The following is a 15,000-nucleotide window of genomic DNA, read 5'->3' on the forward strand; positions in this document are numbered from 1 at the left end:
GACAGACAAACGGACAAACGCACAGACAGACGGACGGACGGACAAACGCACAGACAGACGGACAAATGCACAGACAGACGGACGGACGAACGCACAGACAGACAGATGGATGGACAAACACACAGATGGACAGACAAACGCACAGACGGACGCACAAACGCACGGACGGATGGACGGACGGACAAACGCACAGATGGACGGACAAACGCACATACGGACGGACAAACGCACAGACAGACGGACGGACAGACAAACGCACAGACAGACGGACGGATGAACAGACGCACAGACAGACGGACGGATGGACAAACGCACAGACAGACGGACGGACGGACAAATGCACAGACAGATGGACGGCCGGACAAATGCACAGACAGACGGACGGATGGACAAAGGCATAGACAGACGGACGGACAAACGCACAGACAGACAGATGGATGGACAAACGCACAGACGGACAGACAAACGCACAGACGGACGGACAAGCGCACGGACGGACGGACAAACGCACAGACGGACGGACAAACGCACAGACAGATGGACGGACAAACGCACAGACAGACGGATTGACGGGCAGATGCACAGACAGACGGACGGACGGACAAACGCACAGACAGATGGACGGACGGACAAACGCACAGACAGACGGACGGAGGGACAAATGCACAGGCAGACAGATGGACGGACAAAGGCATAGACAGACGGACGGACAAACGCACAGACAGACAGACGGACGGACAAATGCACAGACGGACAGACAAATGCACAGACGGACGGACAAACGCACGGACGGACGGACAAACGCACAGACAGACGGACAGACAAACGCACAGAAAGATAGATTGACGGACAAACGCACAGACAGACGGACGGACGGACAAATGCACAGACAGATGGACGGACAAACGCACAGATGGACAGACAAATGCACAGATGGACGGACAAACGCACGGATGGATGGACGGACGGACAAACACACAGACAGACGGACGGAGAAACGCACAGACAGACAGACGGATGGACAAATGCACAGACAGACAAACAAATGCACAGACGGACTGTCAAATGCACGGACGGACGGACAAACGCACAGACAGATGGATTGACGGACAAATGCACAGACTGACGGACGGACGGACAAATGCACAGACAGACAGATGGACGGACAAAGGCATAGACAAACGGACGGACAAACGCACAGACAGACAGATGGACGGACAAATGCACAGATGGACAGACAAACGCACAGATGGACGGACAAACGCATAGACAGACGGACGGACAAACGCACACACAGACGGATGGACGGACAGACGCACAGACAGACGGACAGACGCACAGACAGACGCACAGACAGACGGACGGACGGACAAACGCACAGACAGACGGACGGACAAACACACAGATGGACGCACAAACGCACGGACGGATGGACGGATGGACAAACGCACAGATGGACGGACAAACGCACAGACAGACGGACGGACAAACGCACACACAGACGGATGGACGGACAGATGCACAGACAGACGGACAGACGCACAGACAGACGGACAGACGCACAGACAGACGGACGGACGGACAAACGCACAGACAGACGGACGGACAAACACACAGATGGACAGACAAACGCACAGATGGACGCACAAACGCACGGACGGATGGACGGATGGACAAACGCACAGATGGACGGACAAACGCACATACGGACGGACAAACGCACAGACAGACGGACGGACAGACAAACGCACAGACAGACGGACGGACGAACAGACGTACAGACAGACGGACGGACGGGCAAACGCACAGACAGACGGACGGACGGACAAATGCACAGACAGACGGACGAACGAACGCACAGACAGACAGATGGACGGACAAAGGCATAGACAAACGGACGGACAAACGCACAGACAGACAGATGGACGGACAAACGCACAGACGGACAGACAAACGCACAGATGGACGGACAAACGCACGGATGGACGGACAAACGCACGGATGGATGGACGGACGGACAAACGCACAGACAGACAGATGGACGGACAAACGCACAGACGGACAGACAAACGCACAGACGGACAGACAAACGCACAGATGGACGGACAAACGCACGGATGGATGGACGGACGGACAAACGCACAGACAGATGGACAAACACACAGACAGACAGACGGACGGACAAACGCACAGATGGACAGACAAACGCACAGATGGACGGACAAACGCACGGATGGATGGACGGACGGACAAACGCACAGACAGACGGACAAACGCACAGACAGACGGACGGACAAACGCACACACAGACGGATGGATGGACAGATGCACAGACAGACGGACAGACGCACAGACAGACGGACAGACGCACAGACAGACGGACGGACGGACAAACGCACAGACAGACGGACGGACAAACACACAGATGGACAGACAAACGCACAGATGGACGCACAAACGCACGGACGGATGGACGGATGGACAAACGCACAGATGGACGGACAAACGCACATACGGACGGACAAACGCACAGACAGACGGACGGACAGACAAACGCACAGACAGACGGACGGACGAACAGACAAACGCACACACAGACGGATGGACGGACAGATGCACAGACAGACGGACAGACGCACAGACAGACGGACAAACGCACAGATAGACGGACGGACGGACAAACGCACAGACAGACGGACGGACAAACACACAGATGGACAGACAAACGCACAGATGGACGCACAAACGCACGGACGGATGGACGGATGGACAAACGCACAGATGGACGGACAAACGCACATACGGACGGACAAACGCACAGACAGACGGACGGACAGACAAACGCACAGACAGACGGACGGACGAACAGACGTACAGACAGACGGACGGACGGGCAAACGCACAGACAGACGGACAAACGCACAGACAGACGGACGAACGAACGCACAGACAGACAGATGGACGGACAAAGGCATAGACAAACGGACGGACAAACGCACAGACAGACAGATGGACGGACAAACGCACAGACGGACAGACAAACGCACAGATGGACGGACAAACGCACGGATGGATGGACGGACGGACAAACGCACAGACAGACAGATGGACGGACAAACGCACAGACGGACAGACAAACGCACAGACGGACAGACAAACGCACAGATGGACGGACAAACGCACGGATGGATGGACGGACGGACAAACGCACAGACAGATGGACAAACACACAGACAGACAGACGGACGGACAAACGCACAGATGGACGGACAAACACACAGACAGACAGACGGACGGACAAACGCACAGACAGATGGACAAACACACAGACAGACAGACGGACGGACAAACACACAGATGGACGCACAAACGCACGGACGGATGGACGGACGGACAAACGCACAGACAGACGGACAAACGCACAGACAGACGGACGGACAAACGCACACACAGACGGATGGACGGACAGACGCAGAGACAGACGGACAGACGCACAGGCAGACGGACAGACGCACAGACAGACGGACGGACGGACAAACGCACAGACAGACGGACGGACAAACACACAGATGGACAGACAAACGCACAGATGGACGCACAAACGCACGGACGGATGGACGGATGGACAAACGCACAGATGGACGGACAAACGCACAGACAGACAGACGGATGGACAAACGCACATACGGACGGACAAACGCACAGACAGACGGACGGACAGACAAACGCACAGACAGACGGACGGACGAACAGACGTACAGACAGACGGACGGACGGGCAAACGCACAGACAGACGGACGGACGGACAAATGCGCAGACAGACGGATGGATGGACAAAGGCATAGACAGACGGACGGACAAATGCACAGACAGACAGACGGATGGACAAACGCACAGACGGACAGACAAACACACAGACGGACGGACAAGCACACGGACGGATGGACGGACGGACAAACGCACAGATGGACGGACGAACGCACAGACAGACAGACGGATGGACAAACGCACATACGGACGGACAAACGCACAGACAGACGGACGGACAGACAAACGCACAGACAGACGGACGGACGAACAGACGTACAGACAGACGGACGGACGGGCAAACGCACAGACAGACGGATGGATGGACAAAGGCATAGACAGACGGACGGACAAATGCACAGACAGACAGACGGATGGACAAACGCACAGACGGACAGACAAACACACAGACGGACGGACAAGCGCACGGACGGATGGACGGACGGACAAACGCACAGACGGGCGGACAAACGCACAGACAGACGGACGGACAAACGCACAGACAGACGGATGGACGGACAGATGCACAGACAGACGGACGGACGGACAAACGCACAGACAGACGGACGGACGGACAAATGCACAGACAGACGGACGAACGAACGCACAGACAGACAGACAGACGGACAAACACACAGATGGACAGACAAACGCACAGACGGACGCACAAACGCACGGACGGATGGACGGACGAACAAACGCACAGATGGACGGACAAACGCACAGACGGATGGACAAACGCACAGACGGGCGGACAAACGCACAGGCGGACGGACAAACGCACAGACAGACGGACAAACACACAGACAGATGGACAAACGCACATACAGACGGACAAACGCACAGCTGGACAAACGCACAGCCAGGTGGGCAAACGCACAGACAGGCGGACGGACGGACAAACGCACAGACAGACGGACAAACACACAGACAGATGGACAAACGCACAGACAGACGGACAAATGCACAGACAGACGGACAAACGCACAGATGGACAAATGCACAGACAGACGGACAAACGCACAGATGGACAAACGCACAGCCAGGCGGGCAAACGCACAGACAGACAGACGGACGGACAAACGCATAGACAGACGGATGGACAGACAAACGCACAGACAGATAGACAGACGGACAAACGCACAGACAGACGGACAAACGCACAGACAGACGGACAAACGCACGGACGGATGGACGGACAGACGCACAGACAGACGGACGGACGGACAAATGCACAGACATACGCACGGACGGACAAATGCACAGACAGATGGACGGACAAAGGCATAGACAGACGGACGGACAAACGCACAGACAGACAGACAGACGGACAAACGCACAGACAGATAGATGGACGGACAAACGCGCAGACAGATGGACAAATGCACAGACAGACGGACAAACGCACAGACGGATGGACAAACACACAGACGGACGGACAAACGCACAGATGGATGGACAAACGCACGGACAGATGGACGGACGGACAAACGCACAGACAGACGGACAAACGCACAGACGGACGGACAAATGCACAGACAGACGGACAAACGCACAGACAGATAGACGGACGGACAAACGCACAGACAGATCGACAAACGCACAGACAGATGGACAAACGCACAGCTAGACGGGCTAACGCACAGACAGACGGACGGACGGACAAACGCACAGATAGACTGACGGACAAACGCATAGACAGACGGACGGACAAACGCACAGACAGATAGACTGACGGACAAACGCATAGACAGACGGACGGACAAACGCACAGACAGACGGACGGACGGAGAAACACACAGACAGACGGACAAACGCACAGAAAGACGGGCGGACGGACAAACGCACAGACAGACGGACAAACACACGGACAGACGGACAAACGCACAGACAGATAGACAGATGGACAAACGCACAGACAGATAGACAGACGGTCAAATGCACAGACAGACGGACAAACGCACAGACAGATAGACAGACAGACAAACGCACAGACAGACTGACGGACGGATAAACGCATAGACAGGCAGACGGACAAACGCACAGACAGACGGACAAATGCACAGACAGACGGACGGACGGATAAATGCATAGACAGATAGACGGACGGACAAACGCACAGACAGACGGACATCGCACAGACAGACGGACAATCGCATAGACAGATAGATGGACGGACAAACGCATCGACAGATAGTCGGATGGACAAACGCACAGGCGGACGGACGGAATAAAACGCACAGACAGACGGACGGACGGACAAACGCACAGACACACAGACGGACGGACAAAGGCACAGACAGATAGACGGATCGACAAACGCGCAGACACACGGACAAACGCACAGACAGACGGACAAACGCACAGATAGATGGACGGACGGACAAACGCACAGACAGATGGACGGACGGAAAAACGCACAGACAGACGGACGGACGGACAAATTCACAGACAGACAGATGGTCGGACAAAGGCATAGACAGACAGACAGACAAACGCACAGACAGACAGACGGACGGACAAACGCACAGTCAGATAGACGGACGGACAAACACGCAGACAGACGGACAAACGCACAGACAGACGGACAAACGCACAGACAGATGGACAAACGCCTAGACGGACGGACAAATGCACAGACGGACGGACAAACGCACAGACGGACGGACAAACGCACAGACAGACGGAAAGACGGACAAACGCACAGACAGACAGACGGACGGAATAAAACGCACAGACAGACGGAAAGACGGACAAACGCACAGACAGACAGACGGACGGACAAAGGCACAGGCAGATAGACGGACGGACAAACGCACAGTCAGATAGGCGGACGGACAAACACGCAGACAGACGGACAAATGCACAGACAGACGGACAAACGCACAGACAGATGGACAAACGCCTAGACAGACGGACAAACGCACAGACGGACGGACAAACGCACAGACGGACGGGCAAACGCAAAGATGGATGGACAAACGCACAGACAGACGGACGGACAGACAAACGCACAGACATACGGACGGACGGAATAAAACGCACAGACAGATGGACAGATGGACAAACGCACAGACAGACGGACGGACAAAGGCACAGACAGATAGACGGACAGACAAACGCACAGACGGACAGACAAACGCACAGACGGACGGACAAACGCACGGACGGACGGACAAACGCACAGACAGACGGACGGACGGACAAACGCACAGACGGACGGACAAACGCACAGATGGATGGACAAACGCACAGACAGACGGACGGACGGACAAACGCACAGACGGACGGACAAACGCACAGATGGATGGACAAACGCACAGACAGACGGACGGACGGACAAACGCACAGACAGATGGACAAATGCACAGACAGATGGACGGATAAACGCATAGACAGACAGACGGACAGACGCACAGACGGATGGACAAACTCACAGACAGACGGACGGACAGACAAACGCACAGACAAACGGACGGATGTAATAAAACGCACAGACAGATGGACAGATGGACAAACGCACAGACAGACGGACGGACAAAGGCACAGACAGATAGACGGACAGACAAGCGCACAGACGGACGGACAAACGCACAGACGGACGGACAAACGCACAGATGGATGGACAAACGCACAGACAGACGGACGGACGGACAAACGCACAGACAGACGGACGGACGGACAAACGCACAGACAGATGGACAAATGCACAGACAGACGGACGGATAAACGCATAGACAGACAGACGGACAAACGCACAGACAGACGGACAAACGCACAGACAGATGGACAAACGCAGAGACAGATAGTCGGACGGACAAACGCACAGACAGACGGATGGACGGACAAACACACAGACAGATGGACAGACGGACAAACGCATAGACAGACGGACGGACGGACAAACGCATAGTCAGACAGACGGACGGACAAACGCATAGACAGGTAGACGGACGGACAAACGCACAGACAGACAGACGGGCGGACAAACGCACAGACAGACGGACGGACAAACGCACAGACAGACAGACAAACGCATAGACAGACGGACAGACGGACCAACGCATAGACAGACGGACCAACGCATAGACAGATAGATGGACGGACAAACGTATAGACAGACGGATAGGTAGGCAGTTAGATACACAGATAGATAGACAGAAGGACAAACGCAAAGGAGGGGGAGGAGGGGGTGAGGAGGAGGGAGTGAGGAGGGAAGGAGGGGGTGTGAGGAGAGGGGGCGAAGAGGTAGTTAGAAGGGGGTTAAGGTGGGGGTGGGGAGGGAAGAAGGGGGAATGAGGAGGGTGGTGAGGAGGGGTTGAGAAGGGGGTTAATGTGGGGGAGGAGGGGTTGAGGAGGGGGGATGGGGGTGATGAGGGGAGGTGAGGAGGGGGGTGAGGAGGGGGGAGTGGTGTGAGGAGGGGGGGAGTGGTGTGAAGAGGGGGGGGGAGTGGGGTGAGGAGGGAGGGGGAGGAGGGGGTGTGGGAGGGAGACCAGCCCCCAGGGTCCAAGGCGGTGTGCATTCCAGGCCGGCGGCCCTGGATTTTCCAACCTGTCCATGGGGGACCCAGGAATAGACGTCTAGAGGCAGGCGGGAGTCTCTCTCGTCTGTTGCATGGCGTGGAAGGGATGTAACCTCCTCCATCCCCTACAAACCTCCCTATCTCCGTAACCTCCTCCAGCCCCCTACAAACCTCCCTATTTCTGTAACCTCCTCCAGCCCCCTACACCCCTCCCTATCTCTGTAACCTCCTCCAGCCCCCTACACCCCTCCCTATCTCTGTAACCTCCTCCAGCCCCTACAACCTTCTCTATTTCTGCAAACTCCCCCATTCCGCCACAACCCTCCCTATCTCTGTAACCTCCTCCAGTCCCCCTACAACCTTTCTTATCTCTGTAACCTCCTCCAGCCCCCTACACTCCTCCCTATCTCTGTAACCTCCTCCAGCCCCCTACACTCCTCCCTATCTCTGTAACCTCCTCCAGCTCCCTACACCCCTCCCTATCTCTGTAACCTCCTGCAGCCCCCTACACTCCTCCCTATCTCTGTAACCTCCTCCAGCCCCCTACACTCCTCCCTATCTCTGTAACCTCCTCAAGCCCCCTACTACCCTCCCTATCTCTGTAACCTCCTCCAGCCCCCTACACGTCCCTACCTCTGTAACCTCCTCCAGCCCCGACCCCCCTCCCTATCTCTGTAACCTCCTCCAGCCCCCAACACCACTCTCCATCTCTGTAACCTCCTCCAGTCCCCTACACCCCTCCCTATCTCTGTAACCTCCTCCAGCCCCCAACAACCCTCCCTATCTCTGCAACCTCCTCCAGCCCCCTACACCCTCCCTATCTCTGTACCCTCCTCCAGCCCCCTACACCCCTCCCTATCTCTAACCTCCTCCAGCCCCCTACACCCCTCCCTATCTCTGTAACTTCCTACAGCCCCTGACAACAGTCCCTATCTCTGTAACCTCCTCCAGTCCCCTACACCCCTCCCAATTTCTGTAACCTCCTCCAGCACCCTTTAACCCTCCCTATCTCTGTAACCTCCTCCAGCCCCCTACACCCCTCCCTATCTCTGTAACCTCCTCCAGTCCCCTACACCCCTCCCTATCTCTGTAACTTCCTACAGCCCCTGACAACAGTCCCTATCTCTGTAACCTCCTCCAGTCCCCTACACCCCTCCCAATTTCTGTAACCTCCTCCAGCACCCTTTAACCCTCCCTATCTCTGTAACCTCCTCCAGCCCCCTACACCCCTCCCTATCTCTGTAACCTCCTCCAGTCCCCTACAACGCTCCCTATCTCTGTAACCACCTCTAGTACCCTGAAACCCTCCCTATCTCTGTAATCTCCTACAGCCCCCTACATCCCTCCCTATCTCTGTAACCTCCTCCAGTCCCCTTTAACCCTCCCTATCTCTGTAACCTCCTCCAGCCCCTACACCCCCTCCCTGTCTCTGTAACCCCCTCCAGTCCCCTACAATCCTCCCTATCTCTGTAACCTCCTCCAGTCCCCTACACCCCTCCCTATCTCTGTAACCTCCTCCAATCCCCTACACCCCTCCCTATCTCTGTAACCTCCTCCAATCCCCTACACCCCTCCCTATCTCTGTAACCTCCTCCAGCCTCCTACGCCCTTCCCCATCTCGATAACTTCTTCCAGTCGCCTTCACCCCTCCCTCTCTCTGTAACTCCTGCAGCCCCCTACATTCCTCCCTATCTCTGTAACCTCCTCCAGTCCCCTACAACCCTCCCTATCTCTGTAACCTCCTCCAGCCCCCCTACACCCCTCCCTATCTCTGTAACCTCCTCCAGCCCCCTATACCCCACCCTATCACTGTAACCTCCTCCAGTCCCCTACACCTCTCCCTATCTCTGTAACCTCCTCCAGCCCCCTACGCCCTTCCCCATCTCGGTAACCTCTTCCAGTCGCCTACACCCCTCCCTCTCTCTGTAACCTCCTCCAGCCCCCGACACGCCTCCCTATCTCGTTAACCTCTTCCAGTCGCCGACACCCCTCCCTATCTCTGTAACCTCCTCCAACCCCCCTACAACCCTCCCTATCTCTGTAACCTCCTCCTGCCTCCTACACCCCTCCCCATGTCTGTAGCCTCCTCCAGCCCCATACACCCCTCCCTATCTCTGTAACCTCCTTCAGTCCCCTACACCCCTCCCTATCTCTGTAACCTCCTCCAACCCCCTACAAACCTCCCTATCTCTGTAACCTCCTCCAGCACCCAACAGCCCTCCCTATCTCTGTAACCTCCTCCAGCCCCCTACACCCGTCCCTATCTCTGTAACCTCCTCCAGCCCCCTACACCCCTCCCCATCTCTGTAACTTGCTCCAGCCCCCTACAAACCTCCCTATCTCTGTAACCTCCCCTAGTCCCCTACATCCCTCCCTATTTCTGTAACCTCCTCCAGCCCCTATACCCCTCTCTATCTCTGTAACCTGCTCCAGTCCCCTGACAACCCTCCCTATCTCTGTAACCTCCTCCAGTCCCCTACACCCCTCCCTATCTCTGTAACCTCCTCCAGCCCCCCTACACCCCTCCCTATCTCTGTAACCTCCTCCAGCCCCCTGCACCCCTCCCTATCTCTGTAACCTGCTCCAATCCCCCGACACCCCTCCCTATCTCTGTAACCTCCTCCATTCCCCTACACACCTCCCTATCTCTGTAACCTCCTCCAGCCCCCCTACACCCCTCCCTATCTCTGTAACCTCCTCCAGCCCCCTACACCCCTCCCTATCTCTGTAACCTCCTCCAGCCCCCCTACACCCCTCCCTATCTCTGTAACCTCCTCCAGTCCCCTACACCCCTCCCTATCTCTGTAACCTCCTCCAGCCCCCTACAACCCTCCCTATCTCTGTCACCTCCTCCAGCCCCCTACAAACCTCCATATCTCTGCCTGTCTAACTTTCTCTCTGTCTCTCTCTCATTATCTCTCTGTCTCTCTCTCCGTCTTTGTCTGTCTATTTCTCTCTGAGTGTGAGTTGGTGTGAGTGTGAGTCAGTGTGAGTGTGAGTTGGCGTGAGTGTGTGTTGTGATTGTGTTTCGGTCTGAGTGTGAATCGGTATTAATGTGTGTCGGTGTGAGTGTGAGTCGGTGTGAGCGTGTGTCAGTGTGAGTGTGTGCCGGTGTGAGTTGGTGTGAGTGTGTGTTGTTGTGAGTGTGTGTCGGTGTGTGTGTGTGAGTCAGTGTGATTTTGAGTCGGTTTGAGAGTGTGTCGGTGTGAGTGTGAGTCGGTGTGAGTGTGAGTTGGTGTGCGTGTGTGTTTTTGTGAGTGTGTGTCGGTGTGAGTGTGAGTCAGTATGAATGTGTGTCGGTGTGAGTCGGCCTGAGCGTGTGCCAGTGTGAGTGTGAGTCAGCGTGAGTGTGAGTTGGCGTCAGTGTGTGTTGTGAGTGTGTGGTGGTGTGAGTAATAGTCGGTGTGAGTGTGAGTCGGTACGATTGTATGTCGGCGTGAGCACGTGTCGGTGTGAGTCGGTCTGAGTGTGAGTTGGTGTGAGTGTGTGTCGGTGTGAGTGTGCGTTGTTGTGATTGTGTGTCGGTGTGAGCGTGCGTCGGTGTGAGTGTGCGTTGTTGTGAGTGTGTGTCAGTGTGAGTGTGAGACAGTGTGAGTGTGAGTCGGTGTGAATGTGTGTCGGAGTCAGCGTGTGTCGGTCTGAGTGTGAGTCGGTGTGAGTGTGTGTCGGTCTGAGTGTGAGTTGCTGTGAGTGTGAGTTGGTGTGAGTGTGAGCCTGTGTGAGTGTGAGCCTGTGTGAGTGTGAGTCGGCATGAGTGTGAGTCGGTGTGAGTGTGAGTCGGTGTGAGTGTGCGTTGTTGTGATCGTGTGTCGGTGTGAGCGTGCGTCGGTGTGAGTGTGTGTCGGTGTCAGTGTGAGTTGGCATGAGTGTGAGACGGTGTGAGTGTGAGTCGGTGTGAGTGTGTGTCGGAGTCAGCGTGTGTTGGTCTGAGTGTGAGTCGGTGTGAGTGTGTGTCGGTCTGAGTGTGAGTTGGTGTGAGTGTGAGTTGGTGTGAGTGTGAGCCCGTGTGAGTGTGAGTCGGTGTGAGTGTGAGTCGGTGTGAGTGTGAGTCGGTCTGAGTGTGAGTCGGCGTGAGTGTGAGTCGATGTGAATGTGTGTCGATGTGAGCGTGAGTCGGTGTGAGTGTGAGTCGGTGCGAGTGTGAGTCAGTGCGAGTGTGAGTCAGTGCGAGTGTGTGTCGGTGTGAGTGTGAGTCGGTGTGAGTTTGTCTCAGTGTGAGTGTGTGTCAGTGTAAGTGTGAGTCGGTGTGAGTTTGTGTCGGTGTGAGTGTGAGTCGGTGTGAGTGTGAGTCGGTGTGAGTTTGTGTCGGTGTGAGTGTCCATCTCCACGCAATCAAATCCTGGCTCCAGCTTTCTCAATTCTTCTTGTTCTCACATTCCAGAAAACACAACTCGTATAATTAAACAGGTGGACAGGAGGAGAGGGGCTGAATGTGTGAGTGTGTGTGTGTGTGTGAGGGTGTATGTGTGAGGGTGCTTGAGTGTGCGTGTGAGTGTCTGAGTGTGAGAGTGTGTGTGAGTGAGAGAGAGTTTGTGAGAGAGAGATTGTGTGAGCGAGTGTGTGTGAGAGTGTGTGTGAGAGAGTGAGTGTGTGAGAGAGTGTGTGAGAGAGTGTGTGAGAGAGTGTGTGAGAGAGTGTGTGAGAGAGTGTGTGAGAGTGTGTGTGTGTGTGTGAGAGAGCGTGTGTGCGTGAGAGAGTCTGTGTGAGAGAGAGTGTGTGTGAGAGAGTGTGAGAAGAGAGAGTGTGTGTGAGCGAGTGTGTGAGAGAGGGGGTGTGTGTGAGAGAGTGTGTGAGAGAGTGTGCGAGAGAGTGTGAGAGAGAGTGTGAGAGAGAGAGTGTGAGAGAGTGTGTGAGAGAGAGAGCGTGTGAGAGAGAGAGTGAGAGAGAGAGTGTGAGAGAGTGTGTGAGAGAGAGAGTGTGTGAGAGAGAGAGTGAGAGAGAGAGTGTGAGCGATTGAGAGAGAGAGCGTGTGAGAGAGAGTGAGTGTGAGAGTGTGTGTGAGAGAGAGTGTGTGAGAGAGTGTGTGAGAGAGAGTGTGTGTGTGAGAGTGTGTGTGAGAGAGAGCGGGTGAGAGAGAGTGTGTGTGAGAGAGAGAGTGTGAGAGAGTGTGCGAGAGAGTGTGAGAGAGAGTGTGAGAGAGAGTGTGAGAGAGTGTGTGAGAGAGAGAGCGTGTGAGAGAGCGAGTGAGAGAGAGAGTGTGAGAGAGTGTGTGTGAGAGTGTGTGTGTGAGAGAGTGAGTGTGAGAGTGTGTGTGAGAGAGTGTGTGTGAGAAAATGTGTGTCAGAGAGAGAGTGTGTAAGTGTGTGAGTGAGAGAGAGTTTGTTAGAGAGAGTGTGTGTGAGAGTGGGTGTGAGAGAGTGTGTGAGAGCGAGTGTGCGTGAGAGAGAGTGTGTGTGAGAGAATGAGTGTGAGACAGTGTGTGTGTATGCATGTGAGTGTGAGAGTGTGTGGTGAGAGTGTGTGTGAGAGAGTGTGTGTGAGAAAATGTGTGAGAGAGAGAGAGTGTTAGAGGGAGAGTGTGTAAGGGTGTGGTGAGAGAGAGTTGGTGAGAGAGTGAGTGTGAGAGTGGGTGTGAGGGAGTGTGTGTGAGAGAGTGTGTATGTGAGAGAGAGTGTGAGAGAGAGTATGTGGGAGAGTGTGTGTGTGTGTGAGAGAGTGTGTGTGAGAGTGTGTGTGAGTGAGCGTGAGTGTGCCTGTGAGTGTGAGAATGTGTGTGGGAGTGTGTGTGTGAAAGAGTGTGTGTGAGAGAGAATGTGTGTGTGAGAGAGTGTGTGAGAGTGTGTGTGCGAGAGAGTGTGAGAGTGTGTGTGAGTGTGTGCGACAGAGAGTGTGTGTGAGAGAGTGTGTGAGAGAGTGTGTGAGAGAGAGTGTGAGAGAGGAGAGTGAGTGTGTGAGAGAGGAGAGTGAGTGTGTGTGTGAGTGTGCATCTGAGTGTGTGAGTGTGAGAGTGTGTGTGAGAGTGTGTGTGTGTGTGAGGGTGTGTGTGTGAGGGTGTGTTGGTGGAAGAGTGTGTGAGAGAGAGGGCATGAGAGAGAGAGTGTGTGTGAGAGAGAGTGTGTGAGAGAGAGTGTGTGTGAGAGAGAGAGTGAGAGAGAGAGTGTGAGAGAGTGTGTGAGAGAGAGAGCGTGTGAGAGAGAGTAAGTGTGAGAAAATGTGTGTCAGAGAGAGAGTGTGTAAGTGTGTGAGTGAGAGAGAGTTTGTTAGAGAGAGTGTGTGTGAGAGTGGGTGTGAGAGAGTGTGTGAGAGCGAGTGTGCATGAGAGAGAGTGTGTGTGAGAGAATGAGTGTGAGACAGTGTGTGTATGCGTGTGAGTGTGAGAGTGTGTGAGAGAGTGTGTGAGAGAAAATGTGTGTGAGAGAGAGAGTGTGAGAGGGAGAGTGTGTAAGTGTTTGGTGAGAGAGGGTTGGTGAGATAGAGAGAGTGTGTGAGAGAGTGTGTGAGAGAGAGAGTGTGTGTGAGAGAGTGTGTGAGAGAGAGAGTTGGTGAGAGAGTGTGTGTGAGAGTGGGTGTGAGGGTGTGTGTGTGAGAGAGAGTGTGTGAGAGAGAGTGAGAGGAAGAGTGTGTGAGAGTGTGTAACTGAGTGTGTGTGAGAGAGTGCGTGAGAGAGAGAGTGTGAGAGAGAGTGTGTGGGAGAGTGTGTGTGTGAGAGAGAGTGTGTGAGACAGTGTGT

This window comes from Scyliorhinus torazame, chromosome X (assembly GCF_047496885.1).
Source record: "Scyliorhinus torazame isolate Kashiwa2021f chromosome X, sScyTor2.1, whole genome shotgun sequence".
Taxonomy (NCBI): Eukaryota; Metazoa; Chordata; class Chondrichthyes; order Carcharhiniformes; family Scyliorhinidae; genus Scyliorhinus; species Scyliorhinus torazame.